Below are 15,716 nucleotides of genomic sequence, written 5' to 3' on the forward strand. Positions count from 1 at the left end.
TTGTTGAGGAGGTTGTTGATATTGATTATTAAACTACTAACCTCCTTGATTTTGCCTTTGATATCCTCCTTGTGGTTGATTACCATGGTTTTGAGGAATTGTATATGATTTTTTCTGTGGTTGTTGCGGCTGTGGATTTTGCACATTCTGACTAGACCATTGAAGGAAAGGATGCTCCTTCGTTCTTTCATTGTAAAAATTAGAGAAAGGTGTACCTTGCCTGAAAGACTGACAGGCATTAACCTGCTCCAATGTGCTCAAACACTCAGCTACATTATGACCATCCATACCACATCTAGCACAAAACTCCTCCTGTTGACTTATAGCATGAACTACCTCTTTTTTACCCAAAGATTTGGCAGTCTTCATCTTAACAATTTGGCAAGAAATAACCTCTAACTGTGCCGCAATATTGCTATCTCCACCATTCCCACGTGTACTTCCCCTAGGATTTCCATACTTAGCAGTATGGGTAGCAATCTAATCAATTAACTTCCATGCGGTATCATCGTTAGTGTTGTCCTGAAACCTCCCATTAGCTGAAGAATCTAGCAAAGCACGATGATCATCATACAACCCGTTGTAAAACTGGTTGAAAAGAAACAACTTTTGAAAGCAATGATGTGGAACTGAACGGACCAAACGTTTGTAGCGAACCCATGCTTCATTCAAATCTTCAGTAGCTGTTTGTTTGAAGCTGGTAATCTGATTTCTCAAGGCATTAGTCTTATGTGGTGAGAAGTACCTCTTGTAGAAAGTAATAGCTAGAGTATTCCAGTCAGTAACTCCTTGATCCTCCATATCTAAATCTCGCAACAACTACGCAACACCATCTTTTAGAGAAAAAGGAAAGAGCACCTGCTTCACCCGATCTTGTGTCACCCCAGTAGTTAAAGGGATGGAACAACAATAAGTAACGAATTTCACCATATTTTTTGCAGGGTCTTCAGTAGCTCCACCTCCAAATAAATTTTGTTCCACTAAATAGATGTAAGACGGACGAATCCCAAAAGTTCCATTATCTGTGGTAGGGAGCTTGAATCCTTTTGGGATGGAAGCCAAAGTAGGCTCAGAATAACTTGCTAAAGTAGGCATGATGGTAATCTCAGGAACTGGAATTTCAAGATCAAAAGTAGTCTCCTCTTCAAAGGACTAATTTTCTGAAGTAGTAGAATGCTCCGTCTTGACGTCAAGTACACTCATGTCCTCTACTTGACCCACTTCTTTCTGAAACTTTCATCTGTAGCGAAAAGTCTTCTCTGGCTCGGGATCTATTGGAAGAATCTCGGACCTAGTTGACCCGGGCATACACGAAACTACCAAGAAAAGTGTGAGAATGGTCTCAAGGAACTAGGTTCCCTGAGACAAAAAGACAAAATAAACAAAAACAAACAAGAAAATTGTTACCTCCTCGGCAAATGTGCCAAATTTGATAAGGCTAAAGTCGTATCTCCTAATCAAAACAAATCTATCTCAGTACTAACAAAATAGCTAGTGGTAAGACAAGTATCGAATCCACAGGGAGGCGGTAAAATCCAGTTTGCTAATATTTAAAGTGACTTAAAGGTAACAATTTTATGGGGGTTTTGTTTGTATGTTTTATATCAACTAATAACAAGTAAATTAAAAGATGTGTAACAATAATATTAAAGAGTCTAGGATTCCGGTTCACTAGGTCAATTATATGGGGTGTATCTTAATCAATTGTTAGGTCAATCAAACTATCTAAGGTCACAAGATTGATTAATTCTACGGATAATTCATGCGGTACCCTTGAAGTTTGCCACTTTTGCACGAAATACCCAAATTTTTGATCCGAAGAACTTAAAGAGGTCATAACTCGTGTTTACGAGTTCAGAAAGTGACGAATTTTTTTCCAAATCGCTTATCTTTCCCTTTAGATTAAGTCTAACATGCAATCGCTATTATTAAACACAATCTATCTGATTATCGAAGCCTATATTAATTTTAACCCTGTCGGTGAAAGCATTAATTCGCTACACCACTTATAGACTCAGGCCTTAAATCATATAATTAGAAGAAGAACAATAATCAGATGACAGTTTAAACGATATTACTAACAATCAATTAATAATGCCCTTTCTAATCAACATAGATCCTCTTCATCCTAGATGAATGATTTAGCTACTAATAGTAAATTGATCAACAACAATAAAGATGGATGAAAACATAATTGAAGACATGAAATAACAATAATGAATGAAAAGCATAAAACTTGAATCAATAAATTATGAAGAACGATTAGTATCTTAATGATTAATGAGGAAAGATTAAAGACCCAAAAGTATGAAAGCTTAGAGTATTTTTGCCGTACAAAAAGGAATAAAAGCGTAAAAACATAAATCCGACGAGTTTAGAATATATATTACAAACAAGACGTGTTTTAGGAAAATACGGAAATAAGTCCATCAAAGAAGATCCTCGATCGAGCCTCGACATACTCGATCGAGGAGGGTTACTCGATCGAGCCCTCATGTACTCGATCGAGGAACCAAGTGCAACAACTTAATTTCATCTTATCCTCTCTTCTTATCTTCAAGTCTCCTCGTTTCTTGTGCCATGTCCAGTGTACTCCGCTATGCCATAACCGCAATGCTCATCTTTACTTGATTCACCTCGTAATGCGTCATTTCTGCATTAAAACATAAAGAAGCGGCAGTATCGACATTTCACTAATAAAGGCATATAAATGATATAATAGGCACAAAAACGGTATCATAAAAACATGAAAGGAGTTATAAAAGTGTATATAAAAGTGATACATTACCATCAACACGATGTTGTTAGCCGGATGGAATTACCTTGTTGGTTTAGTTTATGATATTAATACTATTTTGGTGTTTTATGTTGTAACATATATGTATGGTTTAGTGAGCCGTACCACCATAATGTAGAACACTCTTTCTTTCCAGCTATCAGAAAATAAAAAAAAAAAACTTGTCATCAACTACCCCTCATTTTCTTTGATTTTTTTTCACTTTTTTTTTCTCTCGGATCCAATTTTATTTGTTTTTTCAGTTATCTAATACAGTCTCAACTAATTTTTTTTGGATATTCTCTCGTGTACTTAAGAACTTTGACCGTTAATAACTTTTGGCTGTAAGTTCAGAATATAATATACTGTTTTTGTTTTTTACAATTTGACCGTCTTTAAGACGTCTTCAGTTTGAAAAAGAATTTACCGACGTCTGAACTCGTAGTTTTAACTAACCATAACTACAGGATACGGTTTCAAAAACGGTGAATTTTTTTTTCAAATTCAAGGCCTTGACGAGATAATTGGTTTGAAAAAAAATTACTGCTTTCTGAAATCGTAACATTGAATTATTGTCGGTCAATGTGTTTTTTGTGAAAAACGAGGGATACACCTTAGAAAACGTAAAGTTCAGGGGTATACAACTGTTTGTGTGAAAACAAGATTAGTACCTTAAGGTACCCCGGAGGTCGTAACTACCCTCATACACTTTGTGATCTACCCTTAAATGCAAGGGTTTGAGCCACGGTTGTAGATGCGTAATCTAATAAATAGCGCTAAATTACTTATAATAATTTAGCGCTCAACAATGAATGATATAATTCTCAAACTTAAACACAGGAATCCCAACGATACTTATGAGTCGTTTGTTTGCATGCAGGAATTTTCAATTCCTAGGAAGTGATAAATCACATGATTTTAGAATTCATGTAAATTTGAAAATGTTGCTTGGTTGCATATAGGAATTGCAATTCATGTAGGCATTCCCACTTACCTGGGGGGACCTAGGTAAGCAACTTTCTCAATTATGGAGGAATTAAAATTCATGGGAAATTCCAATTCATGTGAATTAGGGTAACCAAACAAGTCACCCATTTTGCAATGCACATGAATTTTAGTTCCTGTGTTTTTTTAGTAGGTAACCAAATGACCCCTTATATATCAAGAATATTCCAATAACACAACATCAACTAGAGTCTTCACAAGAGTACTTGTGGATGTCAAATTACAAACTAAAGGATAGATGGTCGATCACCTCCATGATCGGATGGGCTCGCCGTGCTACTTCTACTTATACTTCTAATGCTAATCTATGCTACGCCGCCTAAGAGACTAATCAAAAGATAGACTAAGTTGTAGTTGTAGTATTTGTTGTTGTTGTTTGAGTTGTCTTTTGCTTGAATGAAATGCCTCCTTATATAGGCATCACTCGGCTCCTTGGAAACTACTCCTTAGTTGGAGGCGGTTGATAAACCGCCAAGTCTTCTTGAAGATTCACATAGGCGCTTATCATGCCCCTAGCCCAACGTTCCTCCTATTGGACTTCTTTGATCTTTTTGGACTCCGCTTGTCTTCAATCTTGGATCAATAACGACTTAGGCCCAATAACTTTATTCTTTAGTTTTCAGGCCCATATACCCTTAAAATAATTAATTTAGTACTTTAACAAAATTAGGCGCCAATTAATACCCCCATCGTTCGAAGGTTTGCTAAAAACTTCTCAGGCGACACGCCTTACCTTAGGCCTATTATGCCAAAAATCCTAGTGCTTTATCCACATATACCATGTTCTACAAATTCCAGAGCAAACCACCAGATTCTTCCATCCTAGTTTAGGAAAAATCTTCAAAATCATCATAGACTCATCGAACCCTATTATGAATGAAGGATTTGACCCTTCATCATTCTCCCAAGGCCTTAGACTATCCTTTTCAAGCAGATCTCTTGCACGCTTTCTTGAAAGATTTGCTATAATTTTTATCAGTTAATACTAAAAAGAAAAAGGAAGATGAACCTCTCATGCATAAGGTATCATATTTATAATACTCTGAGAAACTCAACCATTTATAACGTTTGGAATGTGAACAACTGCTCCACCCCTTCACATTCCGTTTTTCTCGATTTTCTCAAGTAATTCGTTTTCCGAAAAACCTTTGTAATAATAAATAAATCTCAATCATTACATTAAATGAAGGAATCTATTTCATAGGCGCATTTATTCCCCCTGGTTTATATTTAATTAATTCCCATAAACGTCCTCAGCGCTAGGGTTTGATCGTTCTTGGCTTTCTGAAGTCGACCAATCTTCTAAAATTGGTTGCTGCACTTCATCATCATCGTCTTCATCAGAACTATCAATTTTAATTGGAGACGACTCACTGTCTTGTGCTGGGGCTTTATCCTGAAACTTTTCGTGAAAGAGTCTTATCTCTTCAAAGTTTGAGAAATTCAAACAACCGCAATTCACGGTCACTTCTACTGCATTCCTCATGGTTCTCCTCCTCTATGGCTGAGTAGGGTTTGCTTCATCAGTAAAAATTAACTCATACGCCCAATTAAACCCTGGACTGTCAGGATCAAACGCGAATAGCCAAGCCCAACATTGGCACGTTCTGATTACCGCCAATTTTGATCGAAGTGGAAGTGTTTTAAAGACTCCTTTCATGAATTTTATTTGCCCTAAAACCTCATTCAAACAAGGCCAGGCGTTGTTTTCTCAATTTGGCACGAAGCCCCGAGAAACGGTAACCTCTCTTTCATGAGATCCCCGGCAAATTCGGCCATATTGGAGGCCTTAATTCCATCATTATATTGATATTGCGCTTCAATGTCAACTCTCATTGACACAAACCTCATGTTTTAAAGAAAAAAGGCAAGGTTTTTTTTAGGATTTTCCACATGTTTTATATTTAAAATAGGAAAGAAGAAAGGAATAGCCCTTTTTAAATATAAAAATAAAGTAGGAAACATTTTGTTTCCACAAATTAACTGTGAGAAGTTAAAATAATTAATCCTCTTTCCCCTTTTCAAGGGTAATCATTATCCTTAGGCGGCGGTTTATATGCCTAGTCTGCCACGTTTACCAATGTATCAAATCAATCCCCCTACTGTCTCACCATATTCGAAGAGACACGCAAGTGGGCAACAATAATTCCATGGATTGAATCCAAATTTTGCCTTTTTATATGAAGGACTTCTGAGACATGCAGCACTGATCCGAGCTTCTCGCTTATTCCTTTAGCGCTTGATTACTTCATTCACTATTCTCAACCTTTTATGGATTTATGAATATTCTGTGAACTTTAACCAATTTATTTATTAGAATTTTATCTAATATATAAAACTTCCATTTACAGAATGTCAAACAATTGAAAAGAAACTGATAACTTATTATTATCATCTCTTAATACTTTAACACTTTACAAATAATGCAACAACTTATAATTGCCGCATAAAGATAAAATAAAATGTGACGAAATATACCATGTCACTCAAAATACGAAGTACCATGGATAAAAAACATTATTTTATCGCGCCAACCGTAAAATAATACACCTACTGGCAAAGAACGGTCCACTATGCTAACACCATCCTGGACACCTGAAAACCCTAGAGGTCTTCTTGCCTCAAAATCTCGTTCCTATTATTGTCATACTCAGGAACATGTCCTTCATCATCGCCATCCACTTCCATTTCTTCTGGAAAGTCATCAACATCATTTTCCTGCTGATTCCATTCAAACTCAATGGGCCCTATTAGCATAACAGGGTTATGGTTATGAAGTGTAATCAGATCATACAATCCTTCTACTAAATAAGCCAACAAGCTCGTCCTCCTCAAAACCTCTGAGGCGACGGGCTTGGTACCCAAATAGGCTGTTATAGTTGACTCATTGCACCCCACTTAACTCCCTATTGAAGCTGCCTTTTATATTCATGCTTCAAATTCCCAGGGCCAGACGGCAACAACCATATCCCCCAAGTACGGCATACCATACCTTGTGCGACGATCTACGCAAACCAAGATCTTTCTCAATACATCCTCCGCATTGTATATCACGTGGAATGGTTAATCCTCATCTAAGGGCTTTGCTCCCTCACCTTCTCGGCTAATTCAATGAAGGTTGTCCTCTTATATACTTCCTTAAAATACAAACTTGTATAAGCATGGATATCCTTTTTCAGGATCCTATTTGCCTCTTTAGTTTCAAATCGCATTAAGGCTGCGTTCATATTGGTTGATGAGAAAAAGAAATCATTTTTCTCAACTGGAATTATTTTCATGATGAAAGATGTAAACAAAAATATTTAGAGGGTTCTCTAAACAAATATTTTGGGATAACTCAAAATGAAGTATGGTTGCACTTAAATAAGAAAGATTTAAGAAATACTCTTCATAACCCAGGTTTTGTTAGACACGACTCGCATCTACTTGTTACACGCCTCATAACACGTGTCCTTCATGACACCGCTTAAAAAATACGGTAATCTAAGAGACACCTCTTCGTAATACACATCAGATTTTCTTGGATTCCTTTATTAAGTACCCTTTATTTTATAGTGAAAACGTCTTCTAGAATATCTTATTCCACAAGAAAAATCCTCGAATCTCTTTTCAAAAATTTTCCTCATTATTCAGTAAAACTCTCAAAAACAACTGCAGCAAGAGCTGGATCAGGGGTTCACAACCCTGACCAAGCCATAGTCCAAGACCAGGCAACACCCAATTCTCCACACCCAACATAGCCTGTCAAGAGGTTTACTAGGTCTAGCTTTTAGCTGCCTATATGGCGAGCTGGAAGGGGTCTCAATTAAGTCCAAGCAAAGGTTCTAAGAATCCAACTTAAGCCAAGGAAATTGCAATAAAATTCAGCAAGAAACTGAGCAAGGAAATCAGTCACATGTTACTGAAAAAAGCATAAAGCATTCTTTCTATTTCTGGTGAGTCATTTGTGGGACTGTCCAAGAAGGACCACTGCACCTTTTCACCACCAAAGCCTGCCATAAAAATATTATAAAAAGCCTTGACTTTTATAGCAACCAAAGCAACAGTAATCTGTGCACAAGAAGACAAATGACAGGACAGCATTCCATGCTTTATTTTAGTCTGTTTTTACCATTGCTGTTTATTTCACCTAGTAACTTTGAACTTCCAGCTTGTAATATATTTAAGGTAGTTTGTACTCGTCCTAGAACAAATGTTTGCCCTTGGATTGCTAGGTTTCCGAGATGTAATTCAAAGACAAGGCTTATATAAGGATTTGTGTCTCAGCTGTTTTAGACAGATTGCTTTTGAATGAAAATTAAACCTTGAGACTTGTCTCATTTCTTTTCAAACTTGTGCTAATCTGTAGTTTGAATCCCTGACCTGATAATTAACCTGTGACCTCTATGGTTAATTGATCAAAGTCAGTTTGACATCATTAAGTTGAACTTGTGCTTGACTGTGGTTCAGTTTAATTGTGTTCAGCAAAGTTTAAAATTTAATCCTGCGTTTACTATGGATTTGAGCCTAAAATTTGCTAAGTTAATAGCTTTGATTTCGTGTGAATCTTCTGTAGAAATTTAGGGTTTGACTATATCTTTTCTTTACACAAACAAGTCACGCAACTCAGTTGAGTCTGCTGACTGTAATTGTAGGATTTCAGGCTATTTCAATCAATATTAAAAATACTTAGAGTCCCTCATAAATCTTGAAATTTGGCAAAGTTTTAATTTGATATTTAAACTTAATTGTCACAAAATTTCAGGATTTTTAAAAGCCATTTGGTGTTTTTAAGTTGTCCTGCAGGCCAAGTAGCATTATTGTCTGTCTTGGTCTTTATACTACAACTACCATGGCATCTTCTTCGTCTGCCACCATAATTGGACCCATTCGGTACAATTCTTTGCATGCAAAAGATCTCCCTTCACTCTACTCGGTTGCAAACACTCATAACACAATTTAGCACCCCCGGGTTTAGTCCTGGATCTCAAACCCAATGATGGTGAGTTTCTTGACGCCACCTTAGGCCCTTTAATCTAACCACTCCGATATGCCGGCGGTGATAAAGTTTTACTCGAGACCCAAAAAGGGCTGGCCTCTTACTACCCGGATACATCTGATATGCGTCCACTTGCCTTCCATCAAGAGCCTTTCCAAATTAATTCCAACCCAATCAAGCGATGATGCAATGGTAAGGACAAAAACAAAACTCTGGGAATCAGTGCTTGGTACAGTCGCCTATCCAGCTTCCACGATAAATGGATAGAAAATCGAATCGATCCATTCATCCATCTAGCACATTATAACATTCCCCCCTTTGAAAATACCTTATGTTCAGTACCTGTGTCATTATGGAATCCTGCGCTAAACTGCTTCTTTTTACCGCATGGCGCCATGACAACTACCTTGGTTGACATTAGTTATCTGACTGGTTTATCACCGGTTGGCCCTGCTAGAAATTTCATTTTTTATACAAGAGTAATATTTCAAATGAAGGCAAACGTCTCTGCGAAGGAGCGTTTAATTTATGGGATATACGTATTTGAGCGCCAAAGAAGGTTTTCTTGGAGATCTAGAAAAAGTTCAGAAGCGGCCCCCTAGTTGAATTAGAGGATGTCATCTTCCTTGCTTATGTAGTTTCCAGGCTCTTGATGCCCAAGAGCGGTGGATGCGTTCGCGAATTCACCCCATTTGCCGCCGAAATTAAATCATGCACCGGCCTGATTCCTCTTACGCCTTTGATATTAGGCCTAGTATATAGGATGGTTCGTTGCGGCCATCAGTTTGCGAGCAAATTCCCTGAGGACGATGGCAAAGAAGCCAAAGAACCAGGCCTTACCCCAGCTTGTTGCAGTGTAAGTGGTCCCCTCTGACTTTTGTCCTGTTGGGCAGCTCTTTATTTCCTTACCATAGCTGTAGCACCCCCATTTATTTAAGAGCCTTTTAGCAAGGCATTCTCAAGTAATAAAGGTGTTACCATCTTAGTTGCCTGAGGTAGTAAGTTGAAGAGTCTATCAAGGTCGAAATTCGAGGGGGGGGGGGTGAATTAAGTATTTAAAAACTTATGCCCACTTTTTATTTTATATCTAAGTAATTAATTACTTAAAGTTTATTGATTAAACTTTAAGTAATTAACTAAACGATTATCATGTAATGAAATGAATGATAAAGAAAACTGCAAGGACACACGATATTTGAAGTGGTTCAACTTCACACGTTGAAGCCTAGGTCCAGTATTCTCGATTAATAGTTTTATTACCTTTCTCCAGATTACAAAATTATCAACCCACTCGTATAACTAACTCTAGCTATAACTCAATTTGAATACCACTAGATATTCGGTTTTGACTATCTTAAGTTACTAAGAAAACACTTGATTGTTCTTCTAAGTGTTCACACAATTGAACGAGTAAGAAACAATATGAAGCACTATTATCCAATAATGTAATTTCAAAAGTAATTGCAATAAAGAACAACACGACTTTTCAAAACAATTTTCGATTGTAAAATAATTATAAACTTAATTTGTTTGCAAGGATATTTTAAAGCTCAAGGTTGAAAAGTAATTTGAAAGAAAGAATAAGTGTTTGTATTTATAGTAGAGAATGAGATCTAGGTTTAAGCTAAAACCCTAGATGTGCCGTGTGGATCTCTTGTAAGGCAAGAAAGAGATTAGGTCAAATCTTCCTTAATCTTGAATAGTAAGAAAGAATAAAAATAATATAAGGAGATAAGAAATCTCTAACAAATATTATTTTGATCTACTTTAATTCTTATCCAAGTAAGAAAAAGATCTGAATCCATTTATTTATTCTAATAATATCTTAGTAAAAAATATGGAATAAATATAAGGAGATAAAATATCTTTAACATATATTTTATCTAAGATCTTTACCTAGACCCTAGATCTCGTGTAGATTAAGGAAGGAATAAGATCTATCTTGTTCCTATTTAAATCCAACAATATCTTAGAAGATAGGAAAGAATAAATCAAATAATATAAAGAGTTAATATATCTCTAACAAATATTATCTTTGAGATTTACTCAATCTTATTATTCTATCTTTACAACAATAATATCCTAAAAGACAGGAAAGAATAAATCTTAATAATATAAAAGAGATAAAAAATCTCTAATCAAATATTATCACTAAGATTTATTCCAAACCCTAATTTGTACAAGGAGTATTCGAACAAGGAAGAAAAATGGCTCATAGGCCAGCCACCCAACTCGAAACCCTAGCTAAGATATTAGGTTAGATAATTAGGGTTTAGATAAGAGTAGAAGGAAAACCCTAAGATAGCATGACAACTCATAAGTTGTTTTACTAATCAATAGGATAATCTCAATCTCATTTGATCTAATCATATCCCAAATCTCAGTCTACTATAAACATACTTTTCTTTAAAGATTTTATGATTTAAGCTTTGAAAAATGTATTTTTAAAACATAAAAATCGTGTTCTTCATATTGCAGCTCAAAGTTATAGTAGAATCACCTATATCTTTGAGTTCAACTATTAAAGTTATAACTAAAATAGCTATAACATTACTTGTCAAAATTACTTCCAAAATTACCGTTATTGAACGACGACCTATACTAGCTAATCTTCCTGGAGATCTTCTGTAGTAGAATCATCTCTTCATCTTGATTATAATCTCTCCATATTGAGCTAGTTATAGACTTGATCGAGCCCTTTGCTTGAGTGATCATCATACTTGAAACTTGTTACAATTACTATGACGCTTTAAGAATCTTCAATGTTATAGCTCAAGCTGCTATAACATTACATGAATGATGCTTCACAAATCTTCAATGTTATAGCCAAGGTTGCTATAACATTACTTGCTTAAAGTGTAAACTTTAATCAATCTATTAAAGACTGAACAAACGATTACAAGCAAGTGTATATAATTTAAAGTACGCACTTGTCCTTATCAAAACTAATCATATATCTATATGGTCAAACAAATTCCCCCTTTTTGATGATGACAAGTCTCTTACGATTTGTGACTTAGTGTAAGTTCCCCCTCAACATAATACTTTAAAATCTGTAGTCAAATGAAGCAAGAACAATCCACTTATATACAAAGTACAGCATCTAAGGACCTTAAGAGACTAAAGGTTCTGACAAGAAGCAAGCTTAAGAAATACGTAAGTTACGATCATATTCTTCCCCCTCTTGACATTATCGAAAAGATGAGAAAAGACATAAAACAACTAGCATAATATAGACCGAGACGCATATTAATCATGCAAAGAAAGATTATAGAACGAGAAAGTAATCTACGATAAGCATGCAAAATATAAAATATGTCTACTACAAACCACGGAGTTGAATGCCAAAGGGCCAAATAGATAACAAGTATTAATGCCGAATGGGCCGAATAGAGTGTTAAGCCAAAATGGGCCGAATTTAGACAATTATATAAAATATAAAGTCTAATGATAAAAGGTAAGGAAAAGCAAGGATAGAAACGTTTTAGGGCATGCGGTGGTTAACACTATGAGGATTCACATAATCGGGACGAGTGCAAAACTCGAGTGAAGAAAGACGATCAAGGCAAGAACTCACGTACGCAGCTTGAGCGGTAAGACACCGATCAAAATTGAGCACTTTCAACGATAAGGCCTTTGTTGCCTCAAAGATCAACCTCGTTTCCTCCCTCATTGCCCGACTCGCCATCATCACCACACCTCCTTGACTACACAAATTGGCCAACGAAGTGGATTGACGAATGGCCTCATGCATACACGAGTCAGCAACCCTTTCCACAACCGTGAGAATGCTTCAAACTCCCTTAAACGAGATAGCACCTCGTCATAACCACGACCCAAATCCAGAGGAGCCACAACCGATTTCTTACCCACACCCGAGACCAATTGTTCCAATACCGGGTCTGATTTCCCATGACGACACCCATATTCTCCATAAAAAAATCCAATTTATTTTCCAAAGTGACAACCGAATCATTCGACTTCTCCTTAACACCACCTTTCGGTGTAAAACCCAACTCGGGACCGACGGCCATAATACCCATTAAACCGAGATACTTATCACCCATGGAATCCAATGCCTTAACACCATAACTACCCGGATTTACCACCCGAATAATTTCCAAAAGACGGGATATCCACAACCCATATGGTAAATCAAAAGTGGTAAAGAACTTTTCACCGGTCACCGGCAAACTAACTTGAATAATCTTATAAAAGACGAGTAATGGAAGACTTATTCTTTCACCTTCAAGCCACGAATAGAGAATTAACTCATAGCTTGATACCTTCTCTCGACCATTCTTCCTCGGTACAATAGTGCTCCACAAGTAATTGAGAAAGAACTTCTATTTGGGAGGAAACAATCCGGCTAAGACATTGCTATGAAATGTAGCACCGTCATCAAAATAGCGTTTGATGATCATCTTCTTTTCATCCGTGACATTGCGTCATTCTGGACTCGGATTGATCTCTAAGCCATCATTTGGAACCGAGAAGGCCGAACAGAAATCCTCAATGGAGATTTCAACCTCATGACCATTTACCATTCCATAGAAGACCCCATTGTTTGCCGAAACAGAGGCAAAGAATTGAATGACTTCAATCGGATAAACCGGACCCGAAAACTGACTGATTTTCTCCCATTCTTGAAATTTTAAGAAATCGCGAAAGAATTTGATAGCATCAATTTTCGTGTATCAAGAAGAAGGATAATATCGGCCTCCATGGATAGGATAACGGAGAGTACGATTAATCCGAGTTCTTTCACCATTGGTAAGACGGACTTTATCCAACCCGGCAAGAGTAGCATGTTCCATAGCTTCTCGAAACAGAGTAAGCTGAAACCCATCACGCACAACAACCGCACTGACCTCGTCTCCTACTACACCTTCCTCAAAAACAACCCCTTTCGCCTTTGCGAGCTTGCGTCTCTTCCCACTTATGTCAATATCCGCACAGTTATTGTTAGGATTGGGCATTATTTGGTTAGATATCGGTGAGGAAGTGGTTTGATATTGATTGGAGGGATTGCATGGTGATTTCGGAGTCTCGGTCTTAGTGGAAGACCAAGTTGTGTGAAACCGGGTTTTGGGTTTAAGAGATATGATGATGATGAAAGGTTGAGTGCTGGTAAATTTTTGAGTGAAAAGGTTTGAGGGATTAGTGATGGTGATAGGGCGGTGGAAAGGAGGGAGTATTTATGATGATGGTAATTTTGTGGTTGGGTAGGATTAGGAAAGTGGAGATGGGTAACGCATAGGATTAGTTAACAAAAGATATGGGTAGATTTTTTTTTTTTTTTTTTTTTTTTTTGTTCTTGTGTTTGTTTATACATCATATACAAAGATTAGGAAAGATTTTTAGGGTAAATCATTTTGGAAAATATGATAAGATAATATTAGGTAAAAGGATAGAATTTTGGTAAATGTTTCGGTAAAGAGGATATAGAAGAATAATTTGTTACCGAAATTATGGTTCGTAATAAGACACAAGATATACATGACTAGCAAACGGAATATTTTCGTAATATAATATAATATTTAACATAAATAAACATGTAACGAAATATACGGACACAGTCATATAATCTCGTTGAATCTAGTCAGTCATACGGAAAATAAAATATTTGTGACAAGTTTAGTTGCCACCAATTAAACCAATTTCCAACCGTAAAATCTCAAAACGTTCTCTAGCTAATGCTTTGGTAAAAATGTCAGCCCATTGTTTTTCTGTACTACAAAATTCTAGTCTTATGTTGCCTTTATCTACATGGTCACGTAAAAAATTGTATCTAATGTCTATATGTTTAGTACGCGAGTGCTGTGTAGGGTTTTAGATATAATTATAGCACTCGTATTATCACATAAAATGGGAATACACTCAACATTAACCCCGTAATCACATAACTGTTGCTTAAGCCATAAAAGTTGAGAACATACCAACCCAGTGGCAATATACTCGGCTTCTGCTGTAGATAACGCAACAGAATTTTGCTTCTTTGATCCCCATGTAATAATGTAAGGTCCAACAAAAGTAGCTATGCCGAAAGTAATTTTTCTATCAAGTGAACAACCTGCATAGTCTGCATCTGAATACCCTATAAGATCGAAATTACACTCAAGAGGATACCACAGATATAATTTTGATGTACCAATTAAATACTTCAAAATTCTCATAACTGCATTCATATGCGATTCTTTAGGGCACGATTGAAATCGAGCACATACGCATACACTAAACATTATATCAGGACAACTTGCAGTTAAATAAAGAAGTGAGTCAATAATACCTCGATAAGTTGTCTCATCGACAGACTTACCGTCATCATCCTTAGTCAACTTCTTATCAGTAACCATATGAGTTGGCTTAGAATTAGAATTTTCCATACCAAATTTCTTGATTAGCTCTTTGATGTATTTCTGTTGGTATATCATAATTCCTTCAGTAGTTTGTTGAATTTGAAGCCCAAGGAAGAACTTGAGTTCTCCCATCATGCTCATCTCGAATTCAGAGGTCATCAATTCTGAAAAGTACTTACACAAAAGATTATTTGTTGAACAAAAAATAATATCGTCAACATAAATTTGTATGATTACTAAATCGGAATTTTCAGATTTCAAGAATAGGGTTTTGTCGATAGATCCTCTTTTAAAACCACTTTCAAGAAGATATTATGACAATCTATCGTACCAAGACCTAGGAGCTTGTTTCAAACCATATAATACTTTATCTAATTTGAAAACATGGTTTTGAAACTTGCTATCGAGAAATCCTGGAGTGTAATACCCCGTATTTTATTATTGTTCGGGCGAGTTTTATTATTTTATGGTAGCGTAAAGGTCATGGTAAAAGCGTAAAAAGAATTGTTTAATTTATATCGCGAGATAAGTCGGGTTTATAGTCGAGTGACATTTTGGGTCGAGAGGTCATAGCCCATTTACCCACTTACTACCCATT

The 15,716-nt window shown here is 36.3% G+C and overlaps 1 non-coding gene across 1 annotated transcript; it reads left to right on the forward strand.

Annotated features, from left to right (window-relative positions):
- Positions 1–613: 613 nt before the first annotated feature.
- On the forward strand, positions 614–722 carry LOC141622323 (small nucleolar RNA R71). Its single transcript, XR_012532933.1, has one exon. It is a non-coding gene; the product is annotated as a small nucleolar RNA R71 (small nucleolar RNA).
- Positions 723–15,716: the final 14,994 nt, after the last annotated feature.

This window comes from Silene latifolia, chromosome 1 (genome assembly GCF_048544455.1).
Source record: "Silene latifolia isolate original U9 population chromosome 1, ASM4854445v1, whole genome shotgun sequence".
Taxonomy (NCBI): Eukaryota; Viridiplantae; Streptophyta; class Magnoliopsida; order Caryophyllales; family Caryophyllaceae; genus Silene; species Silene latifolia.